The following is a 25641-nucleotide window of genomic DNA, read 5'->3' on the forward strand; positions in this document are numbered from 1 at the left end:
TCTGGCCAACTCAGAATTCACCAAAACCAAAACCAAACCAAATAAAAAAAACCAAGCTTTCTGTTTCCAACATTGTTAAAAGTGATGGCATTTTTTTCTTTAATGGAGAATGACAACTGAAAACAAAACAAAACAAAACATTTGGTTTTTAACAAATTCGAAATGCTTCAGAAGTTTCCTCCTCATTTTCATTTAATTATACTGAGTTGCAGAGGTAGATGGTATGAGGGATTAGTATTAATGGGTATGGAATTTAGGATGTACCCAGAGACAGCCTTTTTTAAAAAAAAAATTACTTAATTCCAGTTGTAGCACAACTACTTAGTGAATTGAGGATCCTCGTTCTTTCTTTTACTTATTTTTGACTTTTGTTTTATATCTGAAAATTAACATCTAAGAATTAGGAAATGAAAGGTTATGAGTAGCCTGGCTTTTGCAGATCAAACTTTAGCTTATAAATTTTGTAGTGGGTGGGTAATCTTTATATTCTGCCATCAGCCAAAGAAGTGGGTTGTCTCTGAATATAACTATTATATTATCAGCCATAATAGTCTTTTCCTCAAGGGCAGTTTCTCAAACAAATGATTTCAAAATCAATAAACACCCTGTAGCCTCCTATTTCAGAATTTACTTATTCATGAGATGCTTATCTCTCTGTAAATTCCCAGGAAGAATTCTTATTGCTTAATCCCACCATATTGGATTGAATGCTTATCAGTTCAAAATTAGTTCTTATTAAATTTTCTTGGCAACTTTGTAACCATCTCAGGGGGTTCTCCCCCAGAGAGTTATTCTTACTTTTAAATCTTACATGAATAGAAACACACTTTAACATCCTAAAAATCATTAAACATTGGCTTGCCCATTTGCAGTGTGTTCCACATCAGTGTTAGTTAGGCAAAGGCCATATGCCCTCAAACAGGGCTTCCTAAACAGACTATTTTGTACATCTGCATCTTTTCATTATTAGACACCAACAATCTCCATCACTGACAGGTAGAGACACATTGGAAGCTAAAGCACAATGGAGGCTAGTATAGGCATGTCCTCATTTTTCAACTTGAAGGCTGTTCTGCCATCCTTTGGTTTGGTCCCAGGGTCATTAGCAGCTTCTCTCCCAATCTAGGGATGTGATGTACACATACATGGCCAGGTAACTAAAGAGGAATGGTCTGCTCAGACTGCCTGACTCTGAGAGAAGATGCCTGCTCAAGATGGCGAGAGCTTCCGAAATAATGCTTTGCTGTGGGCTCATTTGAATAATCTCTCCACTCATTAAACACAGCTGCAAGGCAAGAGGCAGCAGAGTTCAAAAGGCAAGCCAAGGGAATATATTAGTAATAGAATTATAGTTTAAGCCTTTAGGCATGTTTCCCCAATATTTTTGTACTCCATTAATTACAACAAGAACACTTTTGTCACTTACTGAAAAAAAAGGTTAGAGGAATATTTTGACTAGGAAACATAAGTAAAATGTGTATGTTTTATAAAAGTGTTAGGTATGCTGCAATTAAATTTTAAGACAAACTCTGGAAGTCATCCAACAAGTCATTTCCCTGTTGTACAATTTAAATCCCTGGTGAGCTGGGATTAGAAACCATCAGCATGATTTAGCTTCATGAGTCACTTTACCCTCGGCCCAGTACTTTGGTGTCCTCACGCAGTCTTCTCACAGCTGTGTGTGTGTGTGTGTGTGTGTGTGTGTGTGTTCTGCTGGGTGATTTCTGGTTTAAATCCTAGAATGCCTCTTATACCCACTCAGAATAGCAAATTTACTATAAGACTAGAAAATATTTAATAGAAGACAGACAACAGTGGAAGTAAAAGGTAGAAATAAAAAAAAAACAAAAGTTTCTTTTTGAAGACCTCACTGGCAGCATTTTTCCTCTTCTCTGTCTTTGAGTTTCAGGGTCACTTGGGCACTTCTGGAGTTGCAGGCTCTAGGGTCATGTTTTTGCTCTCGATTTACCCCCACCCCTAATCTCATCCACCACACCATCTTGCCTGGATGACTCACCAACATGACATTTTAAGATATTGGGCATTTGATGTATTTAAATTCTGAATGGTTTAACTCTGAATTCAATTCTGTAACCTCCCTTGGGCTGTGGATTGGATTGAGCTGAGGTTTATTACCCCAGGGACTCATGTCCTCTTCCAATACAGAAGCAAATGGCTTTCATTTTGTCACAGTTTCTGTAGGGATTTGAAGGATATATTGGTGTCCAAGGGTGGACAACTCCATCCTTCTCCTTTCCTCGTATACCTGTCTAAATTGACAGAAAGTGATGTAAATAAATGTAGCACTATTAGAGATTGTAGGGACATTCTAGTTCTCCATTTTCATTAGCATTTCCATGTTAAGGTGTTCCTAAGGCATGAGGCAGAAAACTACTGAAGAGTTTTTCTTTTTAAGGCACCTTATTTCACCCAGCGTTGGATGAATAAAATATTCCTTTCTGGTGAACTTTTTAGATAACTGAATTTATCTAAAAGTTTGAAGAAGAGTTAACTGATAGTTTATCACTTGGTTTTGGCTTTGATCTCTCCCTCTATTTGATTTTGTATGTGGTAAGAGCTTGGCAAGCAGTGAGTATAGTATACCGAAAAATGGTTCCTCGAAAGATTTCCACATCCTAATACCTGGAACCTGTGAATGTTAACTTATGTGGAAAAAAAGAGTCTTTGTGGATATTATTCAGAATCTTGAGAAGGGGAGATTATGGTGGGTTATCTAGTTGGGCCCTAAATGCAATCACATGTATGCTTACATGAGGAAGGCAGTGGGAGACTTGATACACAGAGGAAAGGTGATGTGGAGATGGAACAAAGTCAAGTTTTGAGATACTGGCCTTGAAGATTGAAGCAATATGGCCACAAGCCAAAGAATGTCAGCAGCCACCAGAAGCTGGAAGAAGTATGACTTTACCTGGAGAGACTGTGGCCCTTAAGATACATTGATTTTTGCCCAGTGATACTCATTTTGAATTTCTGACTTCCAGAGCTGTGAGGAAATAAATTTATGTTGTTTTAAGCCACCAAAAATCTAGTAATTTGTTACAGTTGCAATAGGAAACTGACGGAGGAAGGCATTTTCATAACATTCAAACACTGGGGCCACTAGCCAGGCAAATGTATCCCCACGTATCTGATAGTTCCATGTTTGCAAATGATCTTCTAGACTAGTTGCAATAGCACAAAATATTTAACAAAAAGGAAAAAAAACCTGGTGACTTAAGGGCTATAGACCAAAAGAAAAATATAAATTTGGTACCCATGGGTTTATCCCTCCCTCTTATTTTCAGCCTAAAGGTACCAGTTCTTATAATCCAGATGTTCTTTCTCAGGAAGGAAATAGATGGCATTGGATATTATATAAATAAATAAATATTATATAAAATATATAAATATTATATAAATAAATAGATCCTCTAAGATGAGGATCTGGCTGCTGCTGTGTCCATAATTTTAGTTCTTGCCATGTTATTGTAGGGGAAGCCATAAATTGTCACCTTAGGTCTCAGAGTAACAGGTGGTCCAGCAAGATGCACGGTATAGCATTCCTGTCCCTTACTGTGCCCTTGACCTTTGATCTTTGGATTTCCCCTCCTCCCCAAATAAAAGAAGCCCTGACTTTTAATGTCTTTTCCATCAAGTTAAATCAGAAGCACCTTCTCATTGGGCACCTAACACAATGCATGGCACCTAGTTAGAGGCATTAAGAGTTAACGTTACTATTATCTGTTAATGTTGGCATCTGGGCAGTAGTAATGGCCTTACCAGGTCCATTTCAGTTAGGGAGACGAGTTCGGTAAGAGAACACATCAAAACATCTCTTTGCCTAGATTTATGAAACATATATCTTCTAAAAAAGTCTGAAATATCAGACTATAAACATATCCGTATGACTTTTTATTTCTCTACGGAGAGGAAGAAGTAGGCTTTTTTGGTGGATAGCCCCTGTAGCTGGGACAATGCCCATTTTCCATTCTATTCTTAAGCTTAGAAAAAATAAACAGAACTTGAGAATGATTCCACATATCTCTAAACACCATCATTACATCGGCAGCAAGATTTCACTAGTTTAGAATAATGATGTGAGGGTGGAGAAGGACAGAGAGAGCTGAAATTCTGGTTGTGGGAAATTTAAAAAAAAAATTTTTTTTTTTAACGTTTATTTATTTTTGAGACAGAGAGAGACAGAGCATGAAGGTGGGAGGGGCAGAGAGAGAAGGAGACACAGAATCGGAAGCAGGCTCCAGGCTCTGAGCCATCAGCCCAGAGCCTGACGCGGGGCTCGAACTCACAGACCACGAGATCGTGACCCGAGCTGAAGTCGGACGCCCAACCGACTGCGCCACCCAGGCGCCCCAGTGGTTGTGGGAAATTTTTAAAGAGCACTTTGGTGTCAACTAGAATGCATACTAGACAGTAAGGTATAAATGTATGTTAGTTATTGGAATAAAGCAATCTGAACTAATTTTAACATTCTTTTGCACTGGACTAAAGAGACAGAAGTCATTTAATATGCAAGAATTTATTATGTCTCCTCAGTGGTCTAACTGAACACATCTGGAGGCGTGTTTATAAAGAAATCCTTCGTTTCAAGAGCTTTTGGTTAGATATAGCTACTGATTTTATACTGGGTTCCCTCCCCTGTGAAACCCCAGAAAGGTTTTCCAGGAATGTGTTATTTTGACCTTCAATAATAGATAAAATGGACTGATATCATCTTTGAGAATTAAAATCTCTGTCCTGCCTATCAGGACTGAGTTTATGATAAGCATTGTTTCCATGGACTGCCTGTTTATTCACCTTCTTCCCAACTTCAACCCAATGCAATGTTTCTTCTTTCTTCCCGTCTCCATCAAAATTGTTCTTGGAGAGGAGCAGTGATATAGTTGCTAAACTCATTGGATTCTTTTACTACTTATTTAACTGAGTTCTTGGAAGAAGGTTGATCCAGTCCCGGCAGTAGTCCGGTAAAACATCTTGGCATCTGCCCTGAGAATTCCACTGGACTGGAATAGTTATGGCCTGAAGCCTCTGTCACCCTGATCATTGATCCAAGCCATCAACTCTATGTTCTCCTTTCAGTACCTCTTCTGGGCAGGCCCCATGCTGTTGAATGAGAGTAAGAGTGTAAGAATAACCAAGCTCTGATCTCAGGGTAACCATCTAAATTCTGATCTAGAGTCAACCTCTTGGGTCACCAGATGAAGTCCACGTGTCCTTTCAGGCAAGCTCCTAGAAATATGAATTAATTGTATTATTCCATTGAGTTTAGGGCACATTCCCCTCCCCTCTCCCCAACATTTTTAGCCTTTTTTACTGTTCATGGCATTTAGAATCACTGTTAGCCTGGATTGACATTGACTTCTTCCCTGGAGGATTTGAGTTTCCTTTACCAGTCACTTGGTCTACTATCAACTTGAAACCACTTTAAAATAAGTTCTCAGGTTGAGGTTTCTTTTGACCACACTGACGGTGTAAATTCAGATAAAAATCTGTGTCTTGGCTCATATTTTTATGGGAGAGGTTTTGATTTCCTTCCCAATTAGTGCTAAAATTGAGGTACCCATTCTTTACTGTCCCCTTCTGTGTGGTGGGTTTATTTCTCATTTTCTCTTCCACAGAGAGTGTAGCCCTTTGTCTTCTAGCTCTAGGCAGAGGTGTTTTTCTCTCTTAATAATATACAAAATTATGGTGCATGTTTTTTTTCAGAGACAATAAGAGAACAAAAGGTCAGTGTTGTACCTAGAAACCTTCCAGCAGGCAGGCTGAATTTACCTCCTAACTAGAGAACTTGCCTTCTTTCCCTCAAGACCACACCTTTTGTCTGTAGCATACAACTCTCACCTCTCTCCCCTAAAATGCCCTCAGATCTTCCCCTAGTTTGTTTTTCATAATAATACTATTGGTATGGGATACAGTTCACTCACGACTAGGTCAACCAGGGGTGGGTTCGGTCTTTATTTAACTTCATTAAAATGTGAAGTGTAGTCTTTATTGAAACTAACCTTAACCCTACCTGGTCATGTTCCCATTGCATTCTTGACTCATTTCATTCCTGGGCTGTCAAGAATGCACAGCAGTTCACATTTTGACCATCCTCTTCCACCTATTTTATCTGGTTTTCCTTTTGTACTAGTATGCTTTACCCCTAAATTTGCTAATTTAATTCTTTTTTATTTCAACTAGCTAGCTTTGAAGATTTTCTCTTCTGCTATGTACAACAGGTTGACCCTCTGAACTTCCTCTCTCACTGATATATTTTGTATAACTCCTATCACAATGCTGACACTTCCTTCATTTTAGAATGCTCTCTTTTCTTGTCTTCTTTTACACCATGCTCTTCTGGTCTTTCTCCTACTGCTGTGTCCATTCCTGCCCCTTGAATGTTGGTGTTTTTCAGGCTTCTTCCCTATGCTCCTTTCTGGTCTCACTTGGTATACCTTCTCCAGGCCATCTTATCTATACTCTCATGGTTTCAATTTTAAATGCTACTCTGACCACTTCCCAATCACAATTTCTGATCCAGTCCCTTTGCTGAGCTCTAGGCCCATCTATTCAGTTGCCCTCAGACATCATCCACAGGCACCTGAGATCAACCAAGTCTAAAAAGGAGTCAGCACCTTTTCTGCAAATGTTTGCCCCTTCTATATTTCAATGACACCTGTATTTCAATGACACCATCATTCAGCTCTTAGCCCTGCCTCCAAAACTGGATGTCATCCTTACCGCACTACTTATTAGGTTTACAGGCTAATCACGTATTTGTCTCTAAGTCTTATTTTCTTCATTTCCAAAACAGGAATAGTAGTGCCTGTTTCATAGACTTGGGAGAACATTATAAATATGTTTGTAGCACTTTGTATAGTGATCTATGATAAATGCTCTATTATTTTTTTTAATTATACTTGAGTCTTTCCTTTCAGATAACCCTTATTCAGTTGATCACCAAATATTCCTGAACCCCCCTCCTAATCCATCTCTCCTGTGTCTTTCTCATTTGTCCTTTTCTTATATCCACATTGCCAGAATTTTAGTTCAAGCCGCTAGTGTCCCTTAGGCTAATTATTTCAACTGATTTCTTTGCCTCCCATCTTGCCGGCTGTTTATCCATTTTCCACCATTCACCCAGAACAGTTTTCTTAAATCAAACACCCAATTGTATAACACTGCTGCCTGGAAACCTTTACAACTTTCCATTGTCCTAAAGATGTCCAAATGTCTTTATAGGATCTCCATGGTCGGGCATCTGCAATCTCTCTTGCCTTATCACCCCATGCCCAGTTATTTTGTATGACAGTGATAGGCATAAGCCAGTCTCTTTCTCTGCATGTGAACTTTGCACTTGCATTCCTTCTTTTTTTTTTTTTTTTTTTTAAATTTTTTTTTTCAACGTTTATTTATTTTTGGGACAGAGAGAGACAGAGCATGAACGGGCGAGGGGCAGAGAGAGAGGGAGACACAGAATCGGAAACAGGCTCCAGGCTCTGAGCCATCAGCCCAGAGCCCGACGCGGGGCTCGAACTCACGGACTGTGAGATCGTGACCTGGTTGAAGTCGGACGCTTAACCGACTGCGCCACCCAGGCGCCCCTGCACTTGCATTCCTTCTTGAAACCTCTTAACTTTTCCTTTTTCTTGGTTAGCTCCTATTCATCTTTCAGATCCTGGTTCCCCAGTCTGGGTTACTCATACATCCTTAACCACTTCTTTAGCATTCAGATCATACTTACCACTTCACACTGTTGCAATTGCCCATTTACTTTCTCCTAAGCTTACCAGATTTAACAGATAAAAATACAGGACACCTGGTTAAACTTGAATTTCAGATAAACAGTGAACAATTCTTTAGAATAAGTATGTCCCATGCAAGCCTTTCTTCTATTAGACTGCTCTCACTTGAGGGCAGGGACCATCATTGCTTCCCAATACCTCGCATTTTGCTTAACCCACTGCACACACTTTATTCACTGTTGGCTAATTGAGTAAACTACCTAATGAAGTCCAAATATATATTCATTAGTTGTATGTTAGCTGACATGTTCCAGATCTTTCATTTTGATGCTATGTTAATCATGAGACACATTCTTCTAGTTGATTATCTATCTTTCAACTGGGCTGTAAAGCAAGCAGAGAGCTTAGGAATTGACCGCCTTCACCACAATTAGCCTTTACGTAAATGATTCGAAATGCTCATGTTTGGAATTTTCACTGTGTCAGAACGAAGTTAAAATTTCAACCATAGTTTTCAATAAAACAGAAACAAAAACATAACTTCCACAACTCAACTGCCTTTTCCTTTTTGATCAGTTGAAGGGCTTTTGTTCTTTCTAATACAAGTGTTTTCTGTTCATGCATAGCAAAGACATAATCTAATCTCCAAGGTTTATTTGCCTAAAGAATCACTAGATGTGAAAAGGAGCAAAGGTTTGAATTTTTATTAATTTGAAATGCAAGTTCACCTGAGAATTAATGTGCAGATCTCTCATAGGAACCTTTTCAAAATAAGAGTACAACTAAGAGAAAGTTCATAGATATTTTCCAACCTATGAACTTAAAAGTTTAGTTAACCAAATGAAAGGGTTTCATTGTAAGACTGTGAATGGAATAGAAGCAAGCCAGTTTCAAGGTAAATTCTTCATGCTCTGAATCACTGAATGCCTTCTTTCTAGAGAACAATAGAAGCCCTCAGCTATTTTATAAAATTTGAGAAAATACCATGGGGTCTGAGATTAGCTTTATTCTCTGCTGTGATTGGCCAACTCCTCTTTCCTTTAATTGTGCTTGTTCAGTGGTCTAGTTTAGAAAAAAAAATGCTGGACTGCTTTCAAAGTATGGAAAAAACACCTTACTGTATTTTCCAATATACGATTCTCAAGGCTAGTAACCATAGGGATCACACTCTAGAATGTTATGCCAGTGAGATAAAACGAAACCTTCCACACTCATTAAACAAATCTTTTGGTGTTTTTGGTGAACAATAATTACAACAGCTTTTAGTCATTTTGGTGACTGTGTGACTCACACAAGTCTGAGACCCCAAAAAAAAAAAAAAAAAAAAAACCTACAAGAAAAGGGCACACACCAAATATGCTTCCTAGGGGATTAAACACATTAAAACCAAGAGGCACTCTCATTGTAGAATTTAATTGAACTATTTTTCAGTAGCTGATATTTAGTTTGCTTTATTTATATTTAATGTAGCTGTAAGTAGGAAGACTGTGAATTGGGTCTCTGGGCTAATCATGCTGACATGTTCAGGGATGCAACTCAGGGGTTTTGCATAGCGGAGTTCTGTGATCAGGTCAGCACTGGGTTATTGAGTTTCTAAGGTTGAGGATGGGCTGTGTCAGTTTATGCTTTTCCAGATAAGGAAAAGAAAATTGCACCTGGAGGCAACAAGAAGAGTCAAGAGTAATTTGCAGGGAGTGAGCAAAATGAAATCCTGCAGGAGGTCAAGTTTGTTTTCGCCAGGAGGTGTCACTATTGTCAACATACATTACTGGAGATGGAGGAAAGCTAAGAGGCAGTGGCTAGCATCATTGGACAACAGGAGACAATTTTTCTGAATTTCTTCTTCTCCTTTCTTCCTTCCTTCCCTCCCTCCCCTTTTTCCTTCCTTCCTTTGATGCCGCAATTTATGTACTCTATGTTACATGTAACGGGTGTGTTAAAATGCTTTTATTAACATCAGGAGGAAAAATCAGTGGTGGGGAAAGAATGGAGAAGAATTCATGTAGTTTAGAGGCCACCAACTCAGATACATTGTAGCTTTTCCCCCCTCTTAGTCATGACTTAATGGCCTGAACTAATGAAAATTTGAGGCCATCGAGTTGTGAGAACTGACCCCTTTGCGTCTTTCTATTCCTGCATGACTCACTCTCGTGAGTATTTTGTAAAATTCCTCTCATGAGGAATGTATAGAATTCCTCAAGATTATCCATCAGAGATAGTATGGACAGTCTTCTGAGTTCGTGCTCTGTGATATTATTTAGGTTTTTAAAAACAGAGTTGGGGACTTCTGAGTTTTTTTATTTTTGTTCACACTCCAAAGTCAGAGAATTTGGCTTGACTGGCTCTATGTAATCCAGCTATGCAATCTTGTTTGGCAGCTTATTTACTCTGACAAAAACCTCAGTTTCCTCATATGGAAGCTGACAATAATAATACTACCTACTGTCACTGGAATGCTAGGAGGATTAGGTATGAATAAATGAGATAACATATCAAAGCACCTAACACAATGCATGGCACCTAGTTAGAGGCATTAAGAGTTAACGTTACTATTATCTGTTAATGTTGGCATCTGGGCAGTAGGGAGGCCCTTGTAGGGTTTGAGAGTCATACTGGCTTTCTTTTTTTTTTTTTTTTAATTTTTTTTTTCAACGTTTTTTATTTATTTTTGGGACAGAGAGAGACAGAGCATGAACGGGGGAGGGGCAGAGGGAGAGGGAGACACAGAATCAGAAACAGGCTCCAGGCTCCGAGCCATCGGCCCAGAGCCTGACGCGGGGCTCGAACTCACGGACCGCGAGATCGTGACCTGGCTGAAGTCGGACGCTTAACCGACTGCGCCACCCAGGCGCCCCCATACTGGCTTTCAAGTTGCCCTAACTTCTCTGTCACCAGTCCCTGCGGGATCTAGAAAAGACTATACGCCCTTACTTTCTTCAAAGTCTCCTATCTGGCACTACTCTCCATTTGAGTTGATAGTTTACAAAATTTATTAATGACACTTCCTTGTTGGAATATGGTGACTGCAATTGCTTTTTCTCTCTCTTCTCTGCAAGCCCAAGTGCTTCCCTTTCTTTATGCTTCAGGTCAACTTCTACCTTTCATGTGTAGTCTTCCTCATCTTTTTAGCTCAATTTCTATAGCACTCAGAGTCCATATTCCACAAACTAGATTACTGTCATTACCACTTTTTATTTTTTCGCTAGTGGTGTTAGCTGTGCAAACTCTACTTCTTCAAATAGCTTTTTTGTTTCTTAAGGGTCAGAAGGACATTTGTGTCTTCCTTTTATTTCCTGTAGCACCCAACTTAGTCTTAAACATACAGGACAGATTGAATACTTGTGTGTGTGTGTGTGTGTGTGTGTGTGTGTGTGCGATTGGTTGGCTTATTGAGAGTCCAGAATGTCAGGGAAGCATATTGAAACAAACAAACACGAGCAAGTAATTTTGCAGCTCTAAGTAGGATGAAGGAATTTAATGGGAACTTGGGATTGGAGGTGGAAAAGGAGGACTTTGAGAGAAGTTGGAGGGAGAAGCTCTGGCAGTTTAAATCTGGGAGAAAAACAAGAATTTGGCTAGAGCTACCATTGCTGGATAAAGGCAGGGCTGTTTGAAAGAGACAGTGTGCCCTAAAGGAGGTAGCGCTAGAGTCACGGATTTGAGTCCTGAGTCTATCACCACCTGTGCCCTTGAGAGAACTACACAACCTCTCTGGGCCCATGCTTCTTTGATTTGAAAGTGAGAAGCTTGGATTAGCAACATCTAATGTCCAAAGTCGTTCTAAAACTGTATGCTTCTGAGATAGGAGAGAAATAGACAGTTCTAGACTGTGATCCCTGAGATTCCAGATGTTTCTTTCTTTTCCCCCAAAGTGTAAAAGAAATAGTGTTGGATAAAGAACGAACACTGCTCTGTCATAGACTCACTGTGTACCACTCTTTCATTCACCCAACAAGTGTTAGCGGAACCCTGCCATGTGGCAGGCTCCAGGCTAGTGCTGGTGACCAAATGGTGAATGAAACTGGCATGTCCCCTTCTCTTCAGATTTACAACCTAGTGGGGGAAAATAGGTCCAGAAATGTAAAGCTATGAATTGGATGAGGTCTAGGAAGGACATGTAGATGGTGGGTGAGAGAGCCAATTTGGACTTAACCTGGGAAGGCTCTTTAGTGGAAATAATCTAGGTAGATGGCAGGTAGAGGAAAAGGACATGTGTGAAGATCTCTTGGTGGGAGGGAGAATGGAAAGTTTGGAAAATAGAACAGTGCAGCTGGAGGTGAGAGAACTAAAGAGGACAATTTAGATAATGAAGGAGGGATAGGGGTCAGATTATGGGGGACTTGTCAAACACTGTAAGAATACGGGATGCCTGGGTGACTCAGTCAGTTCATGATCTGACTTAGGCTCAGGTCATGATCTCATGGTTCATGAGTTCAAGCCCCACGTCGGGTTCTATACTGACAGCTCAGAGCCTAGAGCCTGCTTCGGATTCTGTGTCTCCTCTCTCTGCCCCTTCCCTGCTCACACTCTCTCTCTCTCTCTTCCTCCTCTCCCCCCCCACCCCAAACATAAATAAATATTAAAAAAAAAACAAAGAACATTGTTCTTTATTTTAGGAAATAGAAGGCACCCGTGGGAGAGGGGGGGTGATCGGCATTGTGGTAACTGGATTTGAGAGTGGCTGGAGGGGGTATGGGTCAGATCAGTCAGGAGGAATCCAGGCGAGTCATAGCCGTAGATTGGTTTAGGGAGGTAATGCTAGAGACAAACTGATCACAGACTTTCAGGACCTCAGTTTCCTCATCTGCAAAGAGAAAAGCTAAGTTCAACACTAGGATCCTTTCTGGCAATTTCTGTGGTTTGATGGGATGGAAATACTCTGGGGAAGAGTGTACTGCTGTGTGGCCACATGACTGGTGTGTAGACATGTATTCTCACATCCCACCTTTTGGGGTGGCCTTTTCCTGGATTTGGGGATTCTCTTAGACCTCCTCAGATGAGACATGCATTACAGCAGAGCTTCAAAACTTACAGGATTTCTGACAACTGTATTTTAAAAATTTTACTGTGACTCAAATTACAGCATGGGATGAGGGATTGTTGAAATTTTCCTCTGACTTAAACCCCTCCCTTCTCCTTCTTCTTCTTCTTCTTTTTTTTAAAATCCATATTGGATGGACTAGACACAACAAAACAAACAGCTGCGTCTACTAGTTTTCGTTCTGGCTCCCCTGGAAGAAATAATGAGAACGCTTTGGAAACATTCCCCCCAGGGACATAAATCCCATGAAAAACTCAAGAATTTTATACCATGACTTAAGGCTTCTTGGTATAACAAGAAGAGGGAGAATCTATTGTAAATTTTACAGCCTCTGCCCTGACTATAAAAATATATGCTAAATGCAGACAAATTTTGAAAAATACAGAAAACTGTAAAAGACAAAATTAAGATTCCTCAAAATCCCACTACTTAGAGATAAACACTGTTTAACATGTTTATTTATTTTTGATTCATTCTTTCCTATCAATGTACATATGTGAGCATATTTAGACATACAAACACACGCACCCTTCTTTTATTCCTACAGGATGGTGTAATGTTTAGGGGTAGGCGCTCTGCAGTCAGACTGCTTGGATTCAATTTCCAGGCAGCTCTTGGCTAAATTTAACAATTTCCCTCGTTCCTAAGCCTCAGTTTTCTCACCTGTAAATGGGCACAATAATAACACCAGCCTCTAGGACACTGAAAGAGCTAAAGGAGATAAGGTCTGTAAAGTCCTTGCTATGGCTCTGGGCACCAGTACTTCAATTTGCATAAATAGATATAGGTTATTTTTGTTATGCCATTTTGTTATATAGTTTCTGTCATCTTAGATTTTCTTCCCTTGTTTTCTGTCACTTTCAGTCTCTCCTGTGATTTGGAAGTTACACATTCTATTTTTATTTCTAGTGGCTATTTTTGAGTTGTATTTTAAAACTTTGCTCAGTCTATATTTCTCTAAATATTAAAGTCAATCACTCATGCGAGGGCTTTAAGATACAAAACAGATGAACATAAGGGAAGGGAAGCAAAAATAATATAAAAACAGGGAGGGGGACAAAACATAAGAGACTCTTAAATATGGAGAACAAACTGAGGGTTACTGGAGGAGTTGTGGGAGGGGGATAGGCTAAATGGGTAAGGGGCATTAAGGAATCTATTCCTGAAATCATTGTCGCTCTATATGCTAGCTAACTTAGATGTAAATTAAAATACATAAGTAATTAAAAAATTTAAAAACATAAAAATAAATAAAAAACAAAGTCAAGAATGAAATGGTATTTTTTGACCTTCCCCCACCATGAAAGAAAGGACCACTGAATATCTGTGGCCCCCCAGGACATCTGGTTCATTACACGGATAGGTTTCCTGATTTTTTCTAGACTATTAACCCCATTGCAAGATGAGGACACTGAGACTTAGGGAGATTAAGTCACTTGCCCAAGGCCACATATTTTAGGGTATGGAGCTAGTTGTCAAACTCAATTCTTTCTGACTCCAAACCTGTTAATTCTTGGCTTATGTCAAGAATTACTCTGGTCACTGAGTTTCTGTTTGAACACTACTGGGAAAAAAGGATTCATCACTTTCTAAATCAACCTAATCCACCTTGGGTGGTTATAAGTTTTCCTTGTATCCAGCTGAAATTTTGTCCTTCCAGTTTCCTCCCCTAGCATCGACTCCAATTTCCTATTACGCTAATATATTTTGAACAGTCAACCAAACATTCCTTGATTTTTATGTGCTTGGATTCAAAGCAAGTGCTATGTGGGCTTAAGACATGGTCTTTGTCCTTAAGTAGCCCTTCGGTGAAGTAAGACCAAAGTATATAAAGTAATTACAGGATAAAATGAAACTGTGAAGAATTAAGTAAAAATATACTGAATGAATTATCAGCTCACGAAAGTTCAACAAAAGGAGAAGAGAGCACAGGGGTACAATTTCCATGGAAAGTTTACCTTTACCTTATCTCTTACTCCATCTGAAATGATATAATCAAGAATTGGGGATTCAAAGTACATTATTAGAACTAAATGGTAATGCAATAGCAGAAGAAACTTCTGCAGGGGTCCTTGGATGTTTGATGTAAATGTAAAACAGATTCCACTAAAATAATAAATGTCAAATATAAAATCCATTGTTTCCAATTACTGCCACTTCACAGACTTTAACTACCTAATTTAGCCAAAGCATGAGGGGAAAATATTTTGCACTTGAAAATGTAAATTAAAACATTTTCCAGTGCAGCAACAATGCTGTATTATTGAGCTTGGCAGACCCCTGCTCCATCTCCTATGGTCCATTACCCTGGCCCAGAGCCTTGGAGCTTATCTGGGCTGCAAGACATTCTTTGCTTCAGACTCTGCCTCTTGATAAGGGTTATCACTTTGCTAGATGTAGAGAGCTCATATGTGCCAGCTTAGGGTTTTTACCAGAAATTCATGGCAAGGTAAGGGGCATGCTGATGGGGTTTTTCCAGAGCCTCATTCTTTTCTCTTTTACTGAAAAAATTGGGATATGTCATTTCCATCAAGCCTTTGCAAACCTCTTAGCAGAAAGACACAATGTTTCTGCTTATTCAGGATCTTCTTGTACCAAATTTTAGGTTCTTTATGTGGCTCAGCTCAGAGAACATACAGGTGACCCATGCTTCAGGGAGTTTATTTTAAGGAAATTAGAGCAGGATCAGCTTGAAGACAAGTTATCCTCTGTGTATCTCTCTCTTGGGCTAGGGGGTCTTTGTGATTCATGGCTTCTGTCTGCACATGCTCTCAGTATTGACTGGCTTCCTATGTTCCCTCACAGTTTCTGCTTTCTTATAATGGCCTGCAGATGGCGTGGACTTGCCTTGGTCTTGGAGTCTACCTGATAATGCTAACCATCACTTACATGGTGCTAACTGTATGCTAGCCATCATTCCAAGTGCTTCCCACATTCATTTACTCTTTGAACTTTACACTAGGGCCACAGTGCAGGTTCTATTATCATTTCCATTTTTACAGATGAAGACACTGAGTGCAGAGAGATAACGTACCTTGTCCAAGATCACACAGAACTGCCAACTGGTACAAGGATCTAGGCTGACTAGATCCAATCTTCATTCCCTACTGTAATATGCCTACTAATGGTATTCTTTCAGTTTTAACTCCCATTCCTTCATTTTCTCAGTATTTCTAAATACACATTCTGCTATAGACTGAATATTCCTGTCCCCCCAAATTCATATTCTGAAATCTTACCACCCCAGGGTGATGGTGTTATGAGGTGAAGCCTTTGGGAGGTGATTAGGTCATGAAGGTAGAGATCTCATGATGGGATTAACACCCTTATTAGAGACCCCAGATAAATTTTTCCTCTTACACCATGTGAGGTTATAGTGAGAAGACAGTTGTCAATGAGGAAATGGGTCCTCACCAGAATCTGAGCAGTACCATGACCTTGGACTTCCCAGTCTCTGGAGTTGTGAGAAATAAATGTGTGTGGTTTTTTTTAATAGCCACTCAATCTATGCTATTTTGTTACAGCAGTCTGAACAGATTAAGACAAATTCCCAAGGGAAAGAATCTAATTGGTCAGTTCTTCATTCTGTGCCTGGTTGCATCATAATTTTCTGTCTCTGGTCCAATGAACGATATACATCTCACTAGGGCTAGGGGGATCATGTATCTTACAATGTGGCCACATTGGGTTTCCTGATCAAAGGGGTTCGAGAGAGGGCATCATTGCCCAGATCAGGCATGGAGGGGTAGGTCCTGTTAACTGAACTTTCATACCCATGAACACTATTTTTGACATGTAGGATTAAAATATTTACATGTATCCATAGGCTTCCCTCTTATAGTCACTGAGTCTGCTAACTTGGAGATCTGTCTGTCCAAATTTTGAAGTGTTCATCCACATTATTGTTATCTGGTTGAGATGAAGGCATATTGCAGCATGCCAGAAAGCATGCTACCTGCTGGTTTAATTTGCTCCCTGTGGAGCCTACTGCATTAGCACATCAAACACTACCTGCTCATAGGTGATGTGTTGGGTACAGAACAGCAATGAGAGCGTCTCTGCCATAAGGAATTTATAATCTTGAGGAGAAAAGTCTCGTGCACCGGCACACAGAACAAAACAAAGCCCTGTTGATGAAAGAAAAATTCCACCAATATTTATCAAGTACCATGCTGGGTGTTTTCACAGATGGTACCTTACTTGGTTTTCACCATCACTCTACGTCATATGTGACTTATGCCCATTTTTCAGATGAAGAAACCATGTGATGGTGATGTCGACTGTCCCAAGACACAGATGGCATGCAATAGGCATGGTCTTCAACTACAGATTGCCCTGACCATTGCAAAATGCTCAACATTTTTGTTCTGAGTGGCCCACTTCTAACTGGAATAAGTCACATGGGTTTTCAATTTATGTAACTGCCTCTGAGAACCTCCCGAAGATGGAACTGGTTTAGCAATATTTATTTCTGAGGACAATGAAAAGTAGAGATTTTGCTATGATAAAATTCTGAAAACCTTTGCCTTGGGTCTTGCTTTGCTTCCTAGACAAAAGCAGCAGTACTGGGCTGGAATTCGGTTCTCCCAGCTGGAGCCCAGGGGAGTGATGAGGTGAGGTCTAGCTAGATACAGAATCTATAGGAGAATGAATCTTGAGCTGAGCCTGCCTTGCTCTCCCTCTCTTTAGCTTAGGTGCTAAACATGAACTTGAGTAAGTCTTGGGCTTGTATGATCCTTTCTCTGGTGTTTTGTGTAGTGATTAAGAGCTTGGACTTTGGTGAGAGACAGACCTAGGTGTGGTCTTAACTTTGGCATTTATCACCTGTGTGACATGAGGCAAATTAAGTGCTATCCAGGAACCTCATGTGCCTAACATGTGCTTGCTAGACTATATCTATTATTAATTTCCTCGTTCTCATCATCTAGGCCCTAGTTTCTAGGAAAAGCATTTTTTTTTCAATATATGAAATTTATTGTCAAATTGGTTTCCATACAACACCCAGTGCTCATCCCAAAAGGTGCCCTCCTCAATACCCATCACCCACCCTCTCCTCCCTCCCACCCCCCATCAACCCTTAGTTTGTTCTCAGTTCTCAACAGTCTCTTATGCTTTGGCTCTCTCCCACTCTAACCTCTTTTTTTTTTCTCCTTCCCCTCCCTCATGGGTTTCTGTTAAGTTTCTCAGGATCCACATAAGAGTGAAAACATATGGTATCTGTCTTTCTCTGTATGGCTTATTTCACTTAGCATCACACTCTCCAGTTCCATCCACGTTGCTACAAAAGGCCATATTTCATTCTTTCTCGTTGCCATGTAGTACTCCATTGTGTATATAAACCACAATTTCTTTATCCATTCATCAGTTGATGGGCATTTAGGCTCTTTCCATAATTTGGCTATTGTTGAGAGTGCTGCTATAAACATTGCGGTACAAGGGCCCCTATGCATCAGTACTCCTGTATCCCTTGGGTAAATTCCTAGCAGTGCTATTGCTGGGTCATAGGGTAGGTCTATTTTTAATTTTCTGAGGAACCTCCACACTGCTTTCCAGAAAAGCTTTTTTTAAAGTATTTTGTAATACTGGGCTTCTTTGGGATACTTTTTCCTTTTTTTTTCTCCATTTCTCTCTTTGAAAATGTTTATTTATTTATTTTGAGAGAGAGAGAACATGAGTGGAGGAGAGGCAGAGAGAGAGGGAGAAAGAGTATCCCAAGTAGGCTCTACACTGTTAGCACAGAGCCCAATGAGGAGCTCAATCTCATGAACTGTGAGATCATGACCTGAGCCAAAATCAAGAGTCAGACACTTAACCAACTGAGCCACCCAGGTGCCCCCAAGATTTATTTCTCTTTGGAAATTTGGCTCATGTGATTTCCTGGCAGGAGAGAAGCTTGTCCTTATGGCCAGGTGATAAAGAGACATGTGAAAATAATGATTTCAAGTGTCACCAGAGGATTAGAATTAGTTACCCATGGACGTGTCCTCATGCTCCTATGCAAACATACAATGAGTAGTGAGTAGGCCTCTTGTTCTCCTCCAAGGAAAACTGTACTTATCCTATTCTGCTTCTAAGAAATGTCCCCCCTGCCCCATCCTAATCATGTGGTTTGGATAGAAATGGACAAATTCTTTTTTTTTTTTTTTTTAATGTTTATTTTTGAAAGAGAGAGAGAGAGGGGGACAGGGGGACAGAGGATCCAAAGTGGGTTCTGTGATGGCAGCAGAGAGCCCGATGTGGGGCTTGAACCCATAAACCACGAGATCATGACCTGAGCCAAAGTCAGACATTCAACTGACTGAGCCAACCAGGTGCCCTGGAAATGGCCATATTCTTATGGATCTCATCAACTTGGCCTCTATTCTTTGATTTAGGATAAACATATGATTTGTGCTTGGCCATTTGGAGCACTTTCCAGCTTTTAGAACTTGGGATGAGAGAAAGTGAGATGTACTGCCTGATCATGTTGGTGGCCATGTTTTCTGTTACATCGAAGAAGACTGTCTGAGAGAATTAAAAATATGTGCAGAGAGAAGCAGAGATGAGAGATAAAGAAAAAGTGTTTTGGCATCTTTTGGGGCCCTGGTTCCATTGTCCTTGAAACCACATGCCCTCAAACCTTCCTGTAGGAACATAGGTTAAAAGTTTACACTGTTTAAAACTAGTTGAAATTAAGGTTCTGTCACTTGCAGCCTTTATTGTTAACTATTGCCGAATGATAGACTACTACAAAAATTGGTGAGTGAAGACAACAATGCTCATTTATTATCTTATTACCCAGTTTCTGTGGGTCAGGAATTCAGGAGCAGATTTTCTGGGTGATTTTGGCTTGGGATTGATTTGTTCATTCAGATGTTGGTGGGCACTACAGTCACCCGAGGCCTGGAATGGGGCTGGAGGATCTGTGTCACATGGTGGCACACTGGTACTGGTTGTTGGTGGGAGGTTTCACTTACTCTTCACACAGACCTCTCCACAGAGCTGCTTGTGCTCATATGACATGACAGATGGCTTCCCCAAGAACAAGTAATCCAGGAGGCCAAGGTGGGAGAAGCAAATGTCTGTTATGACCTAGCCTTGGAAGTCACACATTGTCACTTCTCCAGTATTGTATTGTTCATATAGGTTAGCTCTGATTCAGTATGGGAGGGGACTATACAAGGACATGAATACTAAGAGGTGAAGATTATTGGAGGCTGTCTTGGAGGCTGGTTACGATGGAACCAAAAGAGTCCTGACTGGTACATTGTGGTGACAGATGTCTCTACCTCAAGGATAGATTTTATACCATATAGGTATTCTGATCACTATGATAATCAATATTTGTTCATAAGGTAATTGCCATTATTTATCACCTATCATCTCTTTGGAGGTTAAATTCATATAATATAATTCTCTCTTTTCACCTCATATATAATATGCAAACGATTCATGAATAGAGTTCCCTTTTTGTCCAAATAGATTTTTCATTGGTTAAGTTCCTTGGTTGTGCGTAGGCATGGAGGTGTGAGATGATGACATGAAGAAGTTAAGAACAAATTGCTAACCTCCAAGTTCTGCCATTTTCCCAGTTCAGAGGTCGTAGAATTAGGGTAAGAGGAATGGGTTTAAAACATCTGGTTTCTAGTTCTGAATTTGCCACATACTAACTGTGTGACCTTAGTCCCTTAAGCTCAATGAGTCTCTTTCCTCATGTTTGAAAAAGGGATCAATATTTTTATCTTATAGTGGACATAGGAGGATTCCGTGATATGGTGCTTTATAAACTACGAGATGCTACTTGTTGCTGCAGAAAGGTACCGTGGTATTGGCTTGGGAATCAGAAATCAGACTTGGGTCCTAGTTTAGCCACTTGTGGGCCACATAATTTTATGAGGAATTATTTATCCCCCCTGAGTTTGGATCTCCTCCTCTGTAACACCAATGTAATAATAATAATCATAGTTTCATGCAGATATGGAGTTCAGATGAAATGCTGTCTGTAAAAGTTTGGAACACAACTTTGCTATGATTATGTCTATTAGAGAAGGGTTGGAACCAAATTTACTGTATCTTTTATATCAAAGTAGACATGACCAAGTAATTTTATTTAATGAATAAATATGTATTGAAGATAAGTATATGGCAGATGTGAGCTAAGTGCTATGGATACAACAACAAACAGGACAGACGCTATCCCTGTCCTCTCAGAGCTTAGAGTTGATGAAGGAATGATAAACAGGCCAGATATTACAAAGCCCTGTGATAAATGGTATGGATGGGCATGTGGGTGCTATGGGAGCATGTAGGAGTGTTGCCTCACACAGGCTTGCAGGGTCATGGAAGGCTTTCATGAGGAAATAAGGTGTAAAGTAAGATCTGAAAGTTGAATTGGAATTAGGTTAAAGGAAGTGGGTGAGAGTTAAAGGGAGGAGCATCCCAGATGGAGGAAAGAGCCTACCCAAAGAATGAGAGGTAAGAGAACACAGGATGGTCAAAAATTATTCACTGTGGCTGGAGCCGTGAGACAGAGGCAGAGCCCTTTGTGAACTAGGGTTGAAGAGATGCCCGATCGTAGAGAACTCTCTGGTAGGCATGCTAAAGCTTTGTCCTGGATTTTGTCTTGAGGGCAATGAGGATTCCCTGAAGGAGTTCAAAGCAAGAAAGAGACAAATTAGATTTGCATTTTAGGAAAATCACCCACTCCATATTTTTCAAAGAGGCTGCTAGTGGCATTTTGGGTGGAACAATTCTCTACTATGGAGATCATTCCAGCTGTGGTTGCAGATTACTGGCTTCCCAAAGATACCCATGTGCTAATTCCCAGAACTTATGAACAGGTTATAGTACATGGCAAAAGGGACTTTATGGATAGTATTAAAGTTATGGGTTTTAAAATAAGGAGGCTATCCTGGGTTACCTAGATTGGGTGGGCCCCATCTGATCACATGGGCCCTTAGAAGGGAAGAGGAAGACAGAAGAATCAGGGAAAGATGTGGTAGGAGACGCAAGGCATGAAAAGTATTCAATCCACCATTACTTTCTTTGAAGATGAAGGGAGAAATGAACCAAGAAGTATGGGAGACCCTAAAAGCTTGAATGATCTCTGCTGATAGCCAGCAAGGAAACTGCCACTTCAGTTCTACAATCCCACGGAACTGAATTCTGCCAACAACTTTACTGAGCTTGGAAGAGGAGCTCGCTTCCATTAAGGAGTGCAGCCCTTCCGAAACCTTGATTTGAGCCCAGTTAGACCTCTGTCAGACTTCTGACCTACATAACTTTTGCAGTAATAAATGGATGTTGCTTTAAGCTGCTGAATCTGTGGTACTTCACTACCCGAGCAGTAGGAAATGAGAACACTAGATAATGCAGCCTCCCTGGCTCCTATTCCTTTAATGACAGCATGGCCCCCCACCCCCTGCCCCCAGTTATGTGACAATCCCAATGGCTCTCACACATTTCCAAATATCTGCTGCTGCTGGGGGCAAGGGTGGGGGTAGAGCAGTTTGCCCCTGGTTGAGAATCACTGCACTGGAGAACTGTGGATAGGAAGAAGTCTGTGTGGAAGGCAGAGGAACCAGTTAAGAGGTTGTTGTGAAATTTAAGCTGAGCAATGAAATGGCCTGAAGGAACATAGTGGGAACATTCATGGGAATAGGGAAGGGGATGACTTTAAGAGATAATTAGGAAGCGGAACCAACAGTGGTGGTTTGATTAGCATTGTGGGTGAGCGATCTCCTCTGTCCCCAGCCTCCCCCACCACCACCCTTCCACCCCCACCAGCACCACACACATCTAAAAGCAAAGAGCATTTTTGTAGGAACCTGACTTCCCCTCCAGTGAGCAAGAGGACACACTCTTGGAGCCATCAGCAATTTGTACCAGGATCAGCCAAGGAAGGGAAATGACAGCGGAGCTATTGCAAACCCAAAAGGCCCTTATGGCCAGAGGCACCCAGTTGGTGAAGCCCAGTAATTGCTTGAACACTTTTCAGCTACTCCATGCTGCAATTGACGACAGGAAATGAGGAGAGATTTTATACTTCCCAACAGAAGCAAGTCGGGCGATCCAAATGGCTGGAATGTAGTTCGAATCAGGGTGTTTGGCTGAGCTGACCGAACTCCTGTGTGCAGTTTGAAAGCATTTTGCCCTGGAGATTTTTATTTATACTTTGTCCATAAGAACCTGTGCCCCTTACTTACAGCCATGGACCCAAGTGCTTGTACTAAATCCCTTTTGTGTGAAATACTTGGTGCGGTTTCTGCCTTCCTGACCGGACCCTGAGGCAGGGCACATACCACACCACACACACAAGCCTATTTCAACAGTGAGTTTGTTCTCACTCTGAGATGTCACAGCCCACTGGCTTCCCAGCCCTCCTCTGGTTTGTGCTGAGTTCCCCAGCCTAGTGACTGGGAGGGCCAACACTGCATCATTAACCCCTAATCCTGGAAGATGAACACAACAGAGCATGTAACCAGTTACCCAAAACAAATGCAAGTGTCATAGGAACCTTTTAAAGTTGGTTCTCAGTGGGAAACGAAAATTCTCCCTGCGTTTGCATTTTCCTTACGTTCTTGAAAACAGCCACGGTGACATGAATGAAACATCAAGTCAAAAAATAATGATTCAACATAATTCATAGGTCATAGCAGAGAAGCTGAGTTTTTTTGTGCTCTTTTATGCATAGGGATTGATGAATCCCGCAGGTATTCCTGACGTCGGCACTTTAGGTAAAGTGTTCAGCCTGTAATATTAAGACTAATTGGCCAATATGTAATTCACACATGAAGGTTTTGCCTTTCAAAGTCCAATGAAAGTTGACCATACACTCTTATCCCCAGTGGAACTGAAGTGGGTCATGTCACGGGGTAGGTCGGCTCTGTGTCTGCTTAAGCAAAGCATTTCCCCCTTTCTGCCTCTTGATGAAAGTCCATTTAAGTGGAATGAGTTCTGTTTCTTAAAGACAAAGTTATCTCATTTTCAAATAATAATAACAATGTTAAGTTTCAGCCCCAAAGCAGGAAAACCCAGGGCTGATGCTTCTCATTGCTCTACACTTACCTTGCTTCTGAGTCATTTTCAGTTCCAAGAGATCCTCTTTGTTCTCTGCCCAGGCACTGAGAAAAAGCCAAGGACAGAAAGTAGGACTCGCTGTCAAACGTTTTCGGTGTCATTTTCCTAATGCTGACTACGTATCAGTATGTGTGATTTTATAATTATAGCTGTTTATTTGATTTGGATAGGCAAATTGGCTTGGGAGTGAAAGGGATGTTTTATGTCAAGATGCTCTAACTTTGGTTGGCAATTATCTTCTGAATATTTAGGAATGGTGACAGCCGTCTCTCTCCATTCTTGAATATATTTCTGGCATTGTCGGGGCTTCAGTCCCAGGAAGGGAGGAAGAAGGCTCCTATACAAGAGGAGATAGCTAATAAAACTATAGTGGTGGGATTTTTTTTCTATAAAAGAAAATCCATAAGTGACAAAATATCTCACCAAGTCATTTTTCCTCCCCAGTGTCTTGGCATTGTGCGCGTGCTTGGCACATGCACAAATTAAGTTTACAGATTCTGTAAAGCAATTCATCCTGCTCTGAATCTAATGCCAGTAATTTTTCAAGGAAGTCAGCAAAATGTAGCCCAAGAAGGAAAACACTGCCATTATTTTTTAAGAACTCTATTGTTTTTATTCAATCTGCTACTGAACTATGACTAAATCATTTACTCTTCGTATTTAATTTTTAATTTTGCGATATTCTCACCCCAAATGAGGTCAAGTCCTAAATCCTTGTATCCTAACATCCCAGCTGTACAGTCATATAAGAGGTTTGTTTCAGTAAAAATGATTACTGGTGTCTATAATAGAATTGTAATAACTCAATACTGTTTTATAAATTTTTGATTCACTCTGCATTTTTTATTTGACAGCTTGCCAAGTTCCAGTTTTTATCTGATCATCTTTGCATCCATAATACATGAAGCTGAGATCTTCTGAAAAGAGGATACTATTCTCCCCCCTCACTCCAACATTGATTTGGATTTAATAATCTGTAGTCCTTTTGGTTTGATCACACTTCTCAGGAAACCCCAAAAAGAGCCATGGCCACATATCCACCAACATGGAATCAATTGCTCCTTCTTAATAAATGCAATCATTGAACACCTGATCCATACGTTGCTTGTTAGGTGTAATTGATTAAAGTTTCGACATAGTTAAGATTTTAGTGGCCCCAGGTTTTCCATATTCAGATCCTCTCAACCAAAAAAATGACAATCAACAAAACCTATGCCGTAGAAGGATGATGTTTCTGATTGTAATTCCTTGTCACCTCCATCATCACACATTTCATCATACTCTGCTCTTAAACGATGGTAGCAGTTCTGCTGCTCTCAGGCTGCTCTCGCTCCAGCTGTTCACGTTAAAGACCGCTGTGTAACAGGTCTACCCATCACCCACCTCCAAGATTGTTATAAATAATCAGTATCAGGAAAAGGAACTGACTAGGACTGAGAGCACCACATCTTCATCTATTGTCTTATTTTCCACCTCTAAGGAATGCAGCCAAGGGCCTTTTACAATTCATCATTCCCATCTCAAATAAACAATGAAATGCTGGTGAGTAAGAGAATTGCTCACCCAATGGTTGTCAAGCGATTAAATCAGAATCTCTGGGGGGTGCATTGTGGGCATTTGGTATTTTTAAAAGCTCCTCAGGTCATTTCGATGCGTAGCCAAGGTCGAGGCTCAGTGTGCCCCAACCTGAAACCTTGCCACTCCGTGTAGCTGGGTGCCAGCCTCATGGGCTTGTTAGAAATTCAGAAATGTACTGAATCAGCTAGATCTGTTGCACCCGGTCTACTGAACAAAATC

General features: G+C 40.5%; 1 long non-coding RNA gene across 1 annotated transcript in view; it reads left to right on the top strand.

The window, feature by feature from the left end:
• LOC147578966 (uncharacterized) overlaps positions 1-24937 on the top strand; it is a 42833-nt gene extending 17896 nt beyond the window's left edge. Inside the window, exon 3 of the long non-coding RNA XR_015253094.1 lies at positions 24699-24937. This is a non-coding gene — a long non-coding RNA (uncharacterized LOC147578966). The remainder of the gene's footprint in view (positions 1-24698) is intronic.
• The last annotated feature ends 704 nt before the right edge of the window (positions 24938-25641 follow it).

Source organism: Puma concolor, chromosome B4 (genome assembly GCF_028749965.1).
Source record: "Puma concolor isolate L17-30 chromosome B4, mPumCon1.1.hap2, whole genome shotgun sequence".
In the NCBI taxonomy this organism is placed as follows: domain Eukaryota; kingdom Metazoa; phylum Chordata; class Mammalia; order Carnivora; family Felidae; genus Puma; species Puma concolor.